The 14,307-nt window shown below is 37.4% G+C and overlaps 1 protein-coding gene and 1 non-coding gene across 3 annotated transcripts in view; one reads left to right on the forward strand and one right to left on the reverse strand.

Moving 5' to 3' along the window:
- The window catches only part of Chic1 (cysteine rich hydrophobic domain 1), a 77,592-nt gene that overhangs the window by 8,933 nt on the left and 54,352 nt on the right, over window positions 1-14,307 (reverse strand). The gene's annotated exons all lie outside the window — the stretch shown is intronic.
- Window positions 13,860-13,966, forward strand: LOC111757153 (U6 spliceosomal RNA). The gene has a single exon (XR_002791522.1). It is a non-coding gene; the product is annotated as a U6 spliceosomal RNA (small nuclear RNA).

Raw genomic sequence — 14,307 nt, forward strand, 5'->3', positions numbered from 1 at the left:
TCTGTCAAGTACTTTAAGAGGATGTAATTCCAATCCTTCACAAATTCCTCTGGAAAATGGAGAGATGCTTCCCAATTCATCCTAGAAGACATTATCTTTCTTATACTAAAGACAGACAAACATTTCACACACAAACAAAGAAAATTATAGATCTATATCCCTTATTAATAAAAACATAAAATTGTGAATAATAATAGCAAACTGAATCATGATCAAGATCAATCTACCCCAGGAACACTAAACTAATGTAATGTATTAATAGAATAAAAGGCAAAAATCACATGAATTTTTAAAACACATTTGGAAGAACACTGGGGAAAATCCAGTAATCATTCATGTTTAAAAAAAAAAAACTTTTAAAAACTAGGACCACAAGATAACTTCCTCAGTTTCACAGAGGATATCTATGGGAAACAGAGCTACCATCACACATTACAGAGAGAGAACAAATGTTTCACCCTTACAAGTGGGAAAAAGACAAGTATGTTTCCTACCACAGTTTTCAACATTGTATTTAAAGTTATAGCCTGGGCAATTAGATAACTATAAGAAATAAAAGGCATTCAGAATGGGAAATAAAATAGAAAAACTGTCTTCATTCACAAACATGATTTTGTGTATAGAAATCATCATTGAAACCTAATACTATTAGAAACAGTAAGTGGCTCAGTCAGTTTGCAAGACACAAGATTGTGATGAGTACATTTCTAACTTCTCATACAAGCAGGCCCTGGTATTACACTTGTGAATATGGTATGTTACATTACAAAGAGGATATTACAGATATATTAAAATAATGATCTTAATGTTCAACTGGTGTTAGAATAAGATTATGCAAAATTTTTTGCATAAAGCCAATATAATTGCATGAGCCCTTAAAAGCAGAGAATATTTCCTGCCTAATGCTAAGGCATATTTGAAACACAGAAAGGACCCAACTCACTACAATTGGCTCTAAGATACAAAAGGTCACATAAAAAGTTAGAAAAAAAATAAATTTTACCAAGATGTGAAAGGGATTAGAAGCAAATTCCTTTGCAGGACTGCCACAACAGAATGTAGTCCTGGCTACTCCTCAAATTTGGCCTTGTGAGATCCCAATAACAGAACCCAGGTGAGCTAGATTGTGCCCAGATTTCTGACTTGAAGTAATAGATGGGTGTTATTTTACATTTCTGTGTTTGTGAAGATTTGTTGTAGAAAGAATTTAAAAACGAAGATTAAAGAAGCAAGTAAACATAAAATATTCCACTTTCATATATCAGAAAATTTCATACCAAGAAGGCAATGTACATGGAACACTCTCTAGTATAGATACAGTAATATCCCTTCTATTCTGTTCATGAATAGAAGAGTTCAGCAAAAATTTTGCTTGTATTTTTGAACTCTGCATCAAATAATGAACACAACACAACCATCTTTTCCTGCTATGACACGTGATTGTAGATTTCTGTAGCTGAGATCATGGTCACAGCTTCACTTGCTATGAAGCTTTTTTACATGCTTTTTAGCACATACAGTACTGCACAGTACTATTCAATCCAGCACAACTCCAAAGAAACTGCACAGCAAGCATGGCAGTAAAAAGAAAGTACAGAGTGGTAATGAAGGCGACAAGCATGTGCAGAGCTGTACTGGAGATAACCAGAATGTGGACAGCAATAATGGTAAGAAGATATTTAAGAAAATAACCATTTAATTGAAGAAGAAAATTGAAGTAAAGCATGAGCATGGTATTTGTATGCCTGATCTGGCCTTAGCGTACAGGACAGAAAAGTCTAGAATCTCAACTATTTTGAAAAATAAAGATTCCATCAAAGGAGCTGATGTGGCAGAAAGCAGTAACATTGTTAACCAAGCAGAGGACACAAGCAATGGAAGAGGTGGAAAAGTTTTTGTTAGTGTGGCTGGAAGGTGATAGTGTTAGTAAAGCTATCATTTGTGAAAAAGGCAGAAAATTACACAGTAATTTACTGCAAGAAAATCCCTCTATAAGTGCAACAAGTGATGAATTTAAAGTCAGTAGAGGGTGGTTTGATAAGTTTGACAAGTGAGGTAGCATCCACAGTGTGGTAAGACATAGTGAGACTTCCGGTTCTGACAAGGGCACTGTAGCAGCCTGTAAGAAAGAATTTGTGGAATTCATGAAGGCAGAAAGTACCTTGTTCAACAAGTGTTCAACTGTAATGAAATAAGGCTCTTGTGTAAGATGATGCTGAACATAATTGCTGGGGCACAGGTCCTTGAAGGACAGATTGAATCTTGCTGTGTGCGAACATAAGTGCCAATCTGAAGATTAAGTCACTACTGGTACACCATTTCAAGATCCCCTCATGCATTCAAGGAACAGAATATGAACAAGGTCAGATTGCCTGCTGTGTGAAAGGCCAATGACAAAGGTTGAGTCACAAGGCAACTAACTATTCATGTAATGGCTGCACAAGATGTTCACACCCACTGTTAAGAAATATCTTTCAGACAAGCAACTGTGTAAAAGGTGCCTTCTGATGGACAATACCTCCAGCCTTGGTGAATGATATGGATGCTGAGCATGATTTCATAAAGGTCAAGTTCGTATTCCCCAAAAAAACACATCTTCTGTAGCCCACGGACCAGCAAGTGATATGCAGTTTCAAGAAGCTGTACACAAAGGTGCTCTTCACCAGGTATTTTAATGGCAATGAGGAAATGTCCTCGACTCGAAAGAGTTCTAGAAGAAATATGTCAGTGTCCTTCACTGCATCAACCTCATTAACAAAGCCTGGGAAGATGTCATATACCACACGTTAAACTCAGCCTGGAGGAAACTGTGGCCAGAATGAGTCACTGAATGTGACTTTGAGGGGTCTAATGTACTAGTAGTGGAGGAGGCTGAGTCCATGGGCAAGAGTTTGCTTCTAAATGTTGATGGTACAGACATACAGGAGCTTGTTGAGGAGCATAAGGAGGAGCTGATGATGGAAGAACTTGCTGAACTCCAGAGTAAACAGCAAAAGGTGCTTTTTGAGCATTTCACTAAGGAAGAGGAAGACAGGGAGAAAGTTAGCAGTGATGTGATAAAATTTATTAGGGGAAACTGAAATGAGTGCTAGGATTGGCATCTCAAGTGGTGTTTGACAAGCACCATCCTATCTCAACTCACCCTTCAGGTAAGAGACAAAGACAGTTTCTACCCCAATGAAGGAGTTCTACCCCTGATCTTATGGAGGGAAACTTTCCTTCCAAAATATAACCCTCTCACTCACCTTCCTGTCCTCCAACCTAGAAGTTGCCTCAAGCAACATTAGTGTTCTCAGTCTGCATGCTACACTATAATATACCTGTTTTACATTTTTATGGTTAAAAATACATATAGTTCAGAATAGATTCTTTATTTACATTGAACCTTGTGAGGTTCAATTCATGATTCAGTTCATGACCAAAACTGGTTTGTGAGCACACTGGTAGGTGCTATGGCTTGTGTCTAGATGCTCTCCCACATCAATGAGAAATGTAACTAAGACTGTGGGGTTCAGAATAGATGAACCTTATTTATACTGATCCTTATGAGGAAATTTAATTTGGTTTAATCAGGTTCACGACCAGAATGGTGGAATGAATTAAGTTTGTGAACCAAGGTACCTCTGTAACATGTTAAGCCATAAAAACCAGTCTTAACAAATCTAAGAGGACTAACATCCTATTATTTTAGGGAGCTAAGTTAGATAGGAATTAATACACAGTAAGAAATGGACTAGGCTCTTGAGGATATTGGTGAGATATACAGATATCAGAGTTGTGGCTGGAGGTATGTCTGAAGAAGGCTGGGCCTCAAGATAAAGATGCAATACCCAGGTCCACATGCCTGCCTAGAGATATGCAGTGATTTGAAATTACACTGCAATTAGCATCACCTGGCGCAGGAATATATCTAGGATCAATTACCCAGGTGTGTGACCAGAGAATTCAGACACATCCTTTCCCAAAAACGTTTTTTATTCTTTCCATTTAACCTTACTATACAAACCCACTTACCCACTAGATCAATTTATTTAAGAAGCTATACTTGTAATTCTATAGGTTGATTATAGTTTGACCTATTTTGTATCCACATTATAAATTTGTTGCATTAATTACCCCTGAAAAAGGGCCTCGATGGTAACCCATTCAGGACTCAGAAGCTGTCTCTCAATAAACCTTTCTTACTCTTAACCTGCAGGGTACTTTTAAATTCATTCTTCAATTCTAGGGGACATGAATGCAGCACATCTGACATCTAGCTTGTTGGGAGTAAATTTCTCATATATCACTATCAAGTGATACTGTTCCAACAATAGTGATACTGTTACTGTATGAACAAAGCTCACGGCTCCACAAACATGAAGGAATGAAGTCTTGAACCAAAGGAGATTAGGACCATTCTTATTGGAAAAAAGAATAGTTCTTGGATTTCCAAGAGGGGTCCTGAGTGGGTAGTCACATGATGCCTCAATCTACAGTCACTTTTATTGGTAAGCAGGGCACAGAAATTATTTGTTTAGTGGTCACTTATCAAGGGCGGCTCTGTGAAGTAAAAACAACAAATTGGAACTCAGGCCTTCTAATCCAGTTCTTTTTTTTTCTTTTAGAGACAGGGTTTCACTATGTAGCCCAGGCTGGCCTCAAACTCACAGTGATCTTCTTGCCTCGGCCTCCCAAGTGCTGGGATTACAGCTGTGCACCACCACACCTGACTCTAACCCAGCTCTGTCATATGCAGGGTTTAGAGCAAACTGAAATCTTGGGGAAAAACTTTATTTTTGTAGCTAATGTTCCTCAAAACTTGGGAGCTTGATAAGCAAGTGTTGAAACTCCTTTCAGTAGGGAGGAGGCCACATTCCATATAGCCCAAGGAAGTTTATTCTTGGTCCAAAATCCTAGTTTACAGTCTATTCTTATTTTTATTATCAATATGGCTGATCACTCAACTCTATCACATGCTCTTCCCTTAGTAAGCTATCTTAAACATAAACTAACTAAAACTATCTTTTACAACATGAAAGGAGAAGTCAGTAACATAAAGGGCCTCAGGAAATTCACAAATATGTGGACATTAAACAGCATGTCTAAACAACCAATAAATCAAATAAATAAAGTTGAAATTAAAAAATCTCTTGAGACAAATGAAAATGGAGACAATATACCAAAACTAATGGTATGAAACAAAAGCAGTTCAAGAGGAAAGTGTATAGTAAAATATATCTGCATAAAGATTGCAAAAGATCTGAAACAGTGCAATTATTATACCTCAAGGAACTAGCAAAATAGTAAACTAAAGCTAATTTTTGTGAGAGGAGACAAATAAAAGCCAGAGTAGAAATAAAGTGATACGCATATCATGAAGCAATGGGAAAGATCACAAAACTAAAAATTAGCTTATTGAAAAGAAAAAAAGACCTCTAGGGACCTCCATGTAGATGGCTACTGCATGTGAGCTGAAGCCTGCCACAGCAAACTCTACCTAGCTGTGCAGCTTTGGGATTTTGCTAAAAACCTGGTAGGGTCCTGCCTGGCATCCACAAACAGTTCAGGACCTTTGGATCCTCACTTGGTTCCTGGCTGGGCCCTGGCCAGTGACCTCCAGGTAGCCTGGAACTGCTGCGTGTGAGCTGAAGCCTGCCACATCGAACTCTTAACTAGGTGCACAGCCATGGGTCTTTGCCCCGAACCTGGTAGGGCTCCACCCAGAGACCTTAAGAAGCCAGGGAGATTTGGTATGCCACGTGACGAGAGCTTAAGGACTCGCAATTGTACTCCACATACCATTCAGAGTTAGTATACTGCTCATAAGCTAGTAGGGCCCTGCCTAATGACCTCAAGCAGCTGGGAAGCTTCAATGAGCCATGTGGAGTGTGCTGAAGGTCCAACCAGTGCACACCCCCCAGTCTGGGGAGCCTTTGAGTGCCACTAGGAATCCTATAAGGACAGCTTAACATCCCCTATTCAACAGGGGAAACTCCCTGCAGAATGGTCAGACATACTTAACCCAGGAAGCAAGTAAGACCTTGCATTTTGCATCCCCAGGGGAATACAGGAAAACAACAAAATGAAAAAGCAAAATGCAATTTCAAACCTTCAGCCAATCCCAAGTAAGCATAGGAGAAACAGACACAGATGCAAGTGTAAGTCATACACCTCAGACTTCTGAAATGGCAGCAATTAATTAAAGAAGCAACTCCATGAAGCTGTAAAGAAACTCAGATCAGAAATAATCTCCCAGAGAAAACAAGAAACAATAACATACTAAAAGAAACGCTGATCACATTTAAAGACACAGTTAAAAAATTGAGGATTACTGCAAAACGATGGAAAACTTGTGCGAACAAGAATAGAATAGAATGCATTAAACAGATTTAAGGACATATCCAGGAACTCCAAAATTCCACTGAAAGCTGGCAAAACCACCTGAATGAATGTGAAGATAGACATTCAGGCCTAAAAGGCAACACTGCAGCTAGTGAACAATAAAGGAAAGATCTTTTTAAAATAACAAGGAATAAGGAAGTAATAATTCAAGAGTTACAACATGATGCAAAGCAAAACAATGTAAGATTGATAGGTGTAAATGAAAAAGGTGACAGCACAAATGATATCAAAAGACTTCTTACAGAATAGCAGAAAATTTCCCAAACATGGGAAAGGAAACTGATATACAGATAAGAGAAGCATATACAACTCTCGTTAACCATAACCAAAGTAAATCTATACCCAGAAATAAAATAATAAACATCCCAGAAATTCAACGTAAGAACAGAATATTAAAAGCTGTTAGAAAAAAGACACAGATCACATATGAAAGAAAGCCCATCAGAGTATAACAGCAGACTTCTCAACACAAACAATAGTCAAGAAGAAAATGGAGTGAAGTATTTCAAATCCCAAAGGATAACTGACTTCCAATCTAGATGGATGTACTCAGAAAAAATTTCTTCAGAATTGGGGCAGAAATTACATACATTCATAAAAATAACAGCTGAAAATTTTCTTTTTCTTATTTGTTTTTTGTACCTGGGATCAAACTCACAACCTCACATTTGCAAAGCAGGCACTTACGCTGCAGAGCTAAACTTCCAGCCAGCTGAAAAACTTCATGACCAAACTGACCCTGCACAAAATACTGATAAATATTCTAGATAGACATAAAAATAACTATCACTTAGAGAACACCAAAAGAAACAAATTCAAAGCAGGGCAAACAATTAAACACAGGGGAAAGGTAAAGAAGAAATAGCAGAAAAATAATATGATAAAAGATATATATATATATATATATATATATATACATATACATCAGTTATAACCATTAATGTGAGTAGCTTCAATTCACCAATTAAAAGAAACAGACTAGCAGAATGGATCAAGAAACAGCATCCAACAATATGCTGTGTACAAGAAATCTATCTAACCCAAAAGGAAATTCATAGAATGAAAGTCAAAGGATGGACAATAGTGTTTTACGCAATAAAAATCCAAAAAAAGACAGGGACAGCTGCACTGTTTTGTGGGCAACATGAACTTCAAAGCAAAAATGATCAGAAGAGAGAAAGAAGGTCATAACATACTAGTTAGGGGAAAATTCAAGAGGAAGAGATAACAATTCTAAATATACACAGCAAATATGGGAGCATGCAGTTGTGTAAAACAAATACTAATAGAAATGAAAAATCAAATAAGCAATAGCATAATTATAATGGGAGAATGTAACACCCCACTGACACAAAAAGACAAATCAATTAGACAAAAACTCAGCAAACAACAGAATTAAATCAAACTTGCGAACAAATGGACATAGTAGACGTGTACAGAATGTTCCACCAGTCAACATCAAAATATACATTCCTCTCAGCTTTACATGGGACATTCTTTAAAATGAACCACATACCAGCCCACAGAACATGCTTAAGTAAATGCAAAATAATTTAAATTATCCCACACATATCATCAGATCATAGTGCTCTAAAACTGGAAAATAATAAAAGAAACTGCAAAAACTCCGTAAACACACGGAAATGAATTAATAAACTCATGAACAATCAAAGGCTCAGAGAAGAAATTAAACAATATATATAAGTAAACAAAAATAGAAATACAATGTACCGGAACCTGTGGGTTGCAATGAAATCAGTTCTTAAAGGGAAATTTATTGTCGTAAACTTCTACATCAGGGAAACAGAATAAAAACAAATAAACAACTTGATGCTATATGTCAAACATCGAGAAAAAGAAGACCAAGCCGAGCCCAAAGCTAAAAGAGTGGAGGAAATTATAAAGATCAGAGTGGAAATCAACACAACAGAGACTAACAAAACACTACAAAGAATTAACAAATCAAAGAGCTGGTTCTTTGAAAAAAATAAATAAAATTACTAAGATCCAAGCCAACCTACCTTTAAAAAGGAAAGAAAAAAAGTCAAATTCATGCAATAAGGAATGAAAGGGATGAAAACACTACAGACCATGTGGAAATACAGAAGACTACTAACACCTATTTCAAAAATCTTTACTCAGAGGTTTGATAACACAGAAGAAATAGACAGATTCCTAGAAACATGAATTATCAAAGCTGAATCAAGAAAATGTAAAAACTGCTAAATAATCCAATTACAGTTAATGAAATTGAAAATGGAATTAGAACCTTATAAGAAAAGAAAAGCCTAAGTCCTGAGACATTCACAGCTGAATTCTACAAGAAATTTAAGGAAGACTTAATGTCAATATTCCTCAAACTATGCAATGAAACTGAAAGGCAAGCAATTCTCCCTTACTCATTCCTGGAAGCAAATATTATTCTAATACCAAAATCAGAGAAAGACTCAAACAAAAAAGAGGATTATGAGCCAATCTGTCTAATGAACATAGATGTAAAAATTCTCAACAAATACTGGCAAACAGAATGCAGCAAGTCATCAAAAAGATTATACACCATGATCAAGTGGGATTTATCCCAGGAATGCATGTATGTTTCAACATATGTAAACAAGTACACGTATTACACCATATCAACAAAGCTAAGGATAAGAAAAACATGTTCATTTCAATGGATGAAGAAAAAGTTTTCAACAAAATCCAACACTCATTCATTATAAAAACCCTACAGAAAATTGGAACAGATGGTCTTTACCTCAATTTGATAAACACCATCTATGAAAAACCAACAGGCAGCATCATATTAAATGGTCAAAACCTGAAAGCTCTTACTCTAAAATCAGGAACAGGACAAGGCTGTCACTATAACCACTGCTATTCAATACAGCGCTGAAAACATTGGCCACAGCAATTAGACAAAAGGAAGAAATGAAAGGAATAAAGACTGGAAACGCAGAGGTTAAACTATAATTATTTGCAGATGATATGATACTCTACATAGAAGACCAAAAAACTCCATTGAAAGACTTCTAGATATAATAACCAAATTCAGTAATGTAGCTGTATACAAAGTCACCTCTCAAAAATCAACAGCATACCTGTACACAAACAAGAAACTCACTGAGAGAAATAAGAGAAACCATAGCCTTCACAATAGCATCCAAAAAATGAAATACTTAGGAATAAGTCTAACAAAGGAAGTAAAAGATCTATTCAGTGAAAATCACAATACTCTGATAAAAGAAATCGAAGAGAATTGCAAACAAAATTGAAAAGACATTCCTTGTTCATCGATGGGAAGAAAAAACGTTGTGAAAAGGGCCATTCTCCGAAAACGGCTATACAGATTTAACATAATTCCAATCAAAACAGCATTAGAATAGCTCACTGATCTAAAGAAATTGTTCCTAAAATTCATCTGGACCCAGAAAAGACCTAGAATAGCACAGGCAATTTTGGGCAACCAAGGTAAGGCAGAAGGCATCACAATCCTCAACTTGAAGATATAGTACAAAGCTACTGTGATAAAATCAACATGGTACTAGAATAAAAACAGACCTGAAGATCAATGGAATAGATTAGAAGATACAGCCACACAATACATACTCAGCTAACTTATCTTTGACAAAGGGGCCAAAAATGTTCACTGAAAGAAAACTAGCCTCTTTACAAAGTGGTGCTGGAAAAGCTGGCTTTCCATAGGCTTTTTTAAAAACTAAAGCTAGACCCGTGCCTATCACCATGCACTAAACTAAAGTCAAAATGAATCAAAGATCTGAATATCAAAACAGAAACACTAAATCTGCTAAAAGACATAATAGGTAGAAATCCTGAAGACATGGGTGTAGGCAGAGAGTTCATAAACAAAAAATCAAACTGTATGGGAAATACTTCCCAGAATCAACAACTGGGGATCTCATCTTATTAAAAAGTTTTTGCATATCAAAAGAAATCTCTAACAGAATGAAAAAAAAACCATGAATGGGTAAAAAAATCTTAGTGAACTGTCCCTCAGACAAAGGACTTCTATCTAGAATATATAAATAATTTTCAAAAAATCAGGTCCCCAAAATTCAAAGACTCAATCCAAAAATGGGCATCTGAGACAAATACAGTTCTTAGATGAAGAAATACAAATGGCAAATAAACACATGAAAAAAATATTCAGTGTCACTGGTCACTAGAGAAATGCAAATTAAAACCACACTGAGATTCCATCTCACTCCAGAAAGAATGTTCACAACCAAAACAACACCAATAACAAATACTGGAGAGGCTGTGCAGCAAAAGGAACACTTCTGCACTTTTGGTGGGAGGGTGGAATGTTGCAACCATTGTGGAAATTATTGTGGAAGTTCCTCAAAAAACTGGGATTAGAGATCTCATTTGACCCAGCTATTCCACTTCTGGGCATATTCCCAGAAGAACTGAAAACATCAGCACAGTGATATATGGGCACCCATGTTTGTAGCAATACAATTTGTATTAGCCAAATTCTGGAAACACCGCAAATGCTTATCAACTAAGGAATGGATAAAAAAGACACGGTATTTTTATGCAATGAAACACTACTCAGCTATAAAGAAAGACCACATTGAAGCTTTTATAGGTAAATGGAAGCCACTTGATACCACACTCATAAGTGAAATAAATGAAACTCACATGTGTAAATATCACATTGTCTCCCTAGCGTATGAAACTGAAAGCCTAAATAGGATCTGGAATTTTCAATAAATATTGTGAAAAGGTAAGAAGCTGCTCAAAGAGGCAAAAATAACTCAGACAGAGAAAAGGAGAAAAGAAAAGAAGTAAGTTTGTATATGTACACTTAATATTACTACAATGACTGTACTACTAATTGTTAGTTCTTGGAATAAAACAGTTCACATCCATAGGATTAGATCAATTTTGCGTGACTATACCTGGTAATTTGAGTAAGACTTTTGAAGATAACTATGCAAAACAACAGAATTTGTTATGTCCCTACCACCTTGTTTTGAAAGCCTACATTGGTAGTGTTTTGGGCTCTTATAGTAATTTATTTGTTGTTTTGTTTTTCCGTCCAATACAGAAAGGATAGATGTACATGTATAGGCTCATATTTGCCTAGAACTTCACCTAAGGTGTTTATAAGAATTGATTTCAGTATGTGTGATAGTAATAACAATTACACTAAAGAAAACAAGACATCATGTAGCCATTGATGATTTCCTGTCATTTTGTTTTGAAGTCCAATAATGCTTTTATTTTTAGTTTTGATTGGTATTATTCTGTTTTCAATTATTTGATTTCAATATGTATGAAGGTATGGACAGCTATTTTGAAGAAGAGACATTATGGTAGCCATTATTGATTTCCTAGTGTCTGGTCTTAAAAGACCTTAAGGCTCTTATTCTTTTGTTTCAATTGCTTTTGTACTACTTGAATTTGTATTAGCCGCTGTTCTATCATCCAGAAAAACGTGTTTCACTGGGGTGTTTGGCCTGAGCCCTCTTTAACACTCACGGAATGGAATGTCAATCCTCCTGTACCTCAGTTTCCTTTCTGGCTTGATTCTCCTCTGGCAAGGGAGAATTTTTAGCTTTTGATACATTTGCTTTGTGTTTTTCTGGACAGAGAATGCCAACTCTTAGGCACATTATTCCCTTAATTCACTGCCCATATAATGAGAGAAAAAACTCTTCCATTGTTATGTTAAAGACTGTTAACTACATCTTTCTCCTGCCATTTTTTTCTTTTCTCTAGACTAAAGACCAAAGAAACCCATCTTGAAAAGATTTTTTAGTCCTAATTTGTCTGACTTTTTGCCCTTAAGGTAGGGCTGGAAACTACAGAATATCTTCACTCTATTAATCTCCCCTCACTCTTCAGAAATACTAATAGGGCAGGGTGGACTAATAGGTTTTTTAAGGGTAGGGATATCCCTGTAAAGCTAATTACATTAGCAGATCTGAAAACAGTCTTCAACAGATCCACAAAGTCCGACAGCAACTTTGTTAGAAAGGACATTAAGGAAACCTTGAACTGCCTCTCTCTCTATCCCAACCTGTCTCTGTCTCTGTCTCTGTCTCTGTCTCTCTCTCTCCATGATTTCTCTCTAGAGCTTTATGCTAGTCAACAAATAGTAAATGAGGGTGGAAGGTCCGCTGCAGTTAGTATGAGCCAAAGGTCCATGATGAACGGTACGTATAGGTGCTGGTAAGAGTGGTATTCTAGCCCCATGTGACTTTCTTTAGAAAACATTAGTGGCAGGCCAGGGAATAGCTCAGCAGGCATAAGCACTTGCCTGGCAAGCGTGAGGTCATGAGTTCAGTACCCAGTACTATAAATAAATACATAAATACATACATAAAGATAACAACAGTGGCTGCTGCTACCATTGGAAGGAATGGAGCTGGGGAATTACCCAAGCTACTGGCTGAAACAGGCAGATAAAAGGGATGCCTCTCTGCTTGTTTATCAGAATACAAAACATGAACTTGGCACTTTCCTGCATGTTTATGGAATACACATTAACTCACCAGAGATCATTTCACCCTCAAGAGTTTATAAAGAAATCACCTAATTTTTTTCTCCACAGAACATTGGCCTGGCTATGACCTGAAAAATCAGAAATGAATGTATCAGAGAAATGTCAATTATGAAACTGTCTGCCAACTCAATCAGTTTTGCAAGAGAAGGTAGAAATATTCAGACAACCTTATGTCCAGGTATTTTCTGCTTTAAGAGACAATCCAGACTGCTGTGGCAAGGCAGGCTAATGCCCAAGTAACTTGTGGGCTTAGAAGGACCTGCTGAGACTCAGGCAGCTCAACCTATCCCTACTAGTCTACCCACAGAACACAAATTGCTGCACAGGCCAAAAGAAGCCTCCACAAGGGGGACTATATACTTTTCAGGAGGTGAGTAGGGGAGATATGTTCTGGATCAATGTGTCCTTTGCATTGACATACTTAAAGACATATAAAACAGGATTTAGGAAGGTTTTCTGATGACCTTGATTAAGCACATAGAGATACTGTGAAGTACAGCTCAATCATTTGATCTAGCATGGAAAGATAAGCTTCATTAAAGCACATATTAACCCCTAGTGAAAAGTAAGGAAACCCACATATAACAGAGGTCTGTGGAGATGAATTACATATGATTAATTATAGAATGCCTGAGGAAGTACAGACAGAGGAAAGACCATTTCCAACAGGAAATCAGGCCTTCCCAAGAGAGGACCCTGACGGGGGCCCTGATGGTGAGACAGGAGATTAGGCGCATGCAAAGCTGGGTAGGGTAGTAGCAGGTGACCTGTTAATTACGAAACACTGGACAAGTGCAAAGAACAATTTCAAAGCCCTGCACATGGACTTCTAGCAAGAATTAGGGGACATTTTAAACAGGATAGGGTAGAACTGACATTAGCCTGAGGTATAGGATGCCAGCACTCCTTCTTACGACCCATGTATAGAAGTTATTGCAGGTTCGTGCTCGCTTCAGCACCACATATACTAAAATAGGAACGATACAGAGAAGATTAGCATGGCTCCAGCGCAAGGATAACATGTAAATCCATGAAGAGTTCCATATTTAAAAACCTGTCAGAGAGAAAAGACAGATCAGGGAATCGGCGAACAGAGCTGAGAGCAGGACTGCCAGGGAGACCTGCATTGACCTACGGTGAGTGAGAGGAACGGGGACCCTTCCACAGACTAGGAATCTCTAAAGAGGACATTCTGGGAATGGGCAGACTAGCCAAAGAGGACGCTGCAGTGACCTTAGTCTCATATTCCTCTCTCAAGCGGGATTGGTACAGAGCACTTGGCCTGGGTGAAGCCGCAGACTAAGACCCATTAGGCTAGTCCAAAACAGGTCCCGGTGCCCGGCGGTGCACCTTAGCACTGGAGCCTTCACTAGGTTGACCTGAAGGGGTGG

This window comes from Cavia porcellus, unplaced genomic scaffold (genome assembly GCF_034190915.1).
Source record: "Cavia porcellus strain 051 isolate PalLab524CR breed Dunkin Hartley unplaced genomic scaffold, mCavPor4.1 scaffold_3, whole genome shotgun sequence".
NCBI classification, from domain to species: Eukaryota; Metazoa; Chordata; class Mammalia; order Rodentia; family Caviidae; genus Cavia; species Cavia porcellus.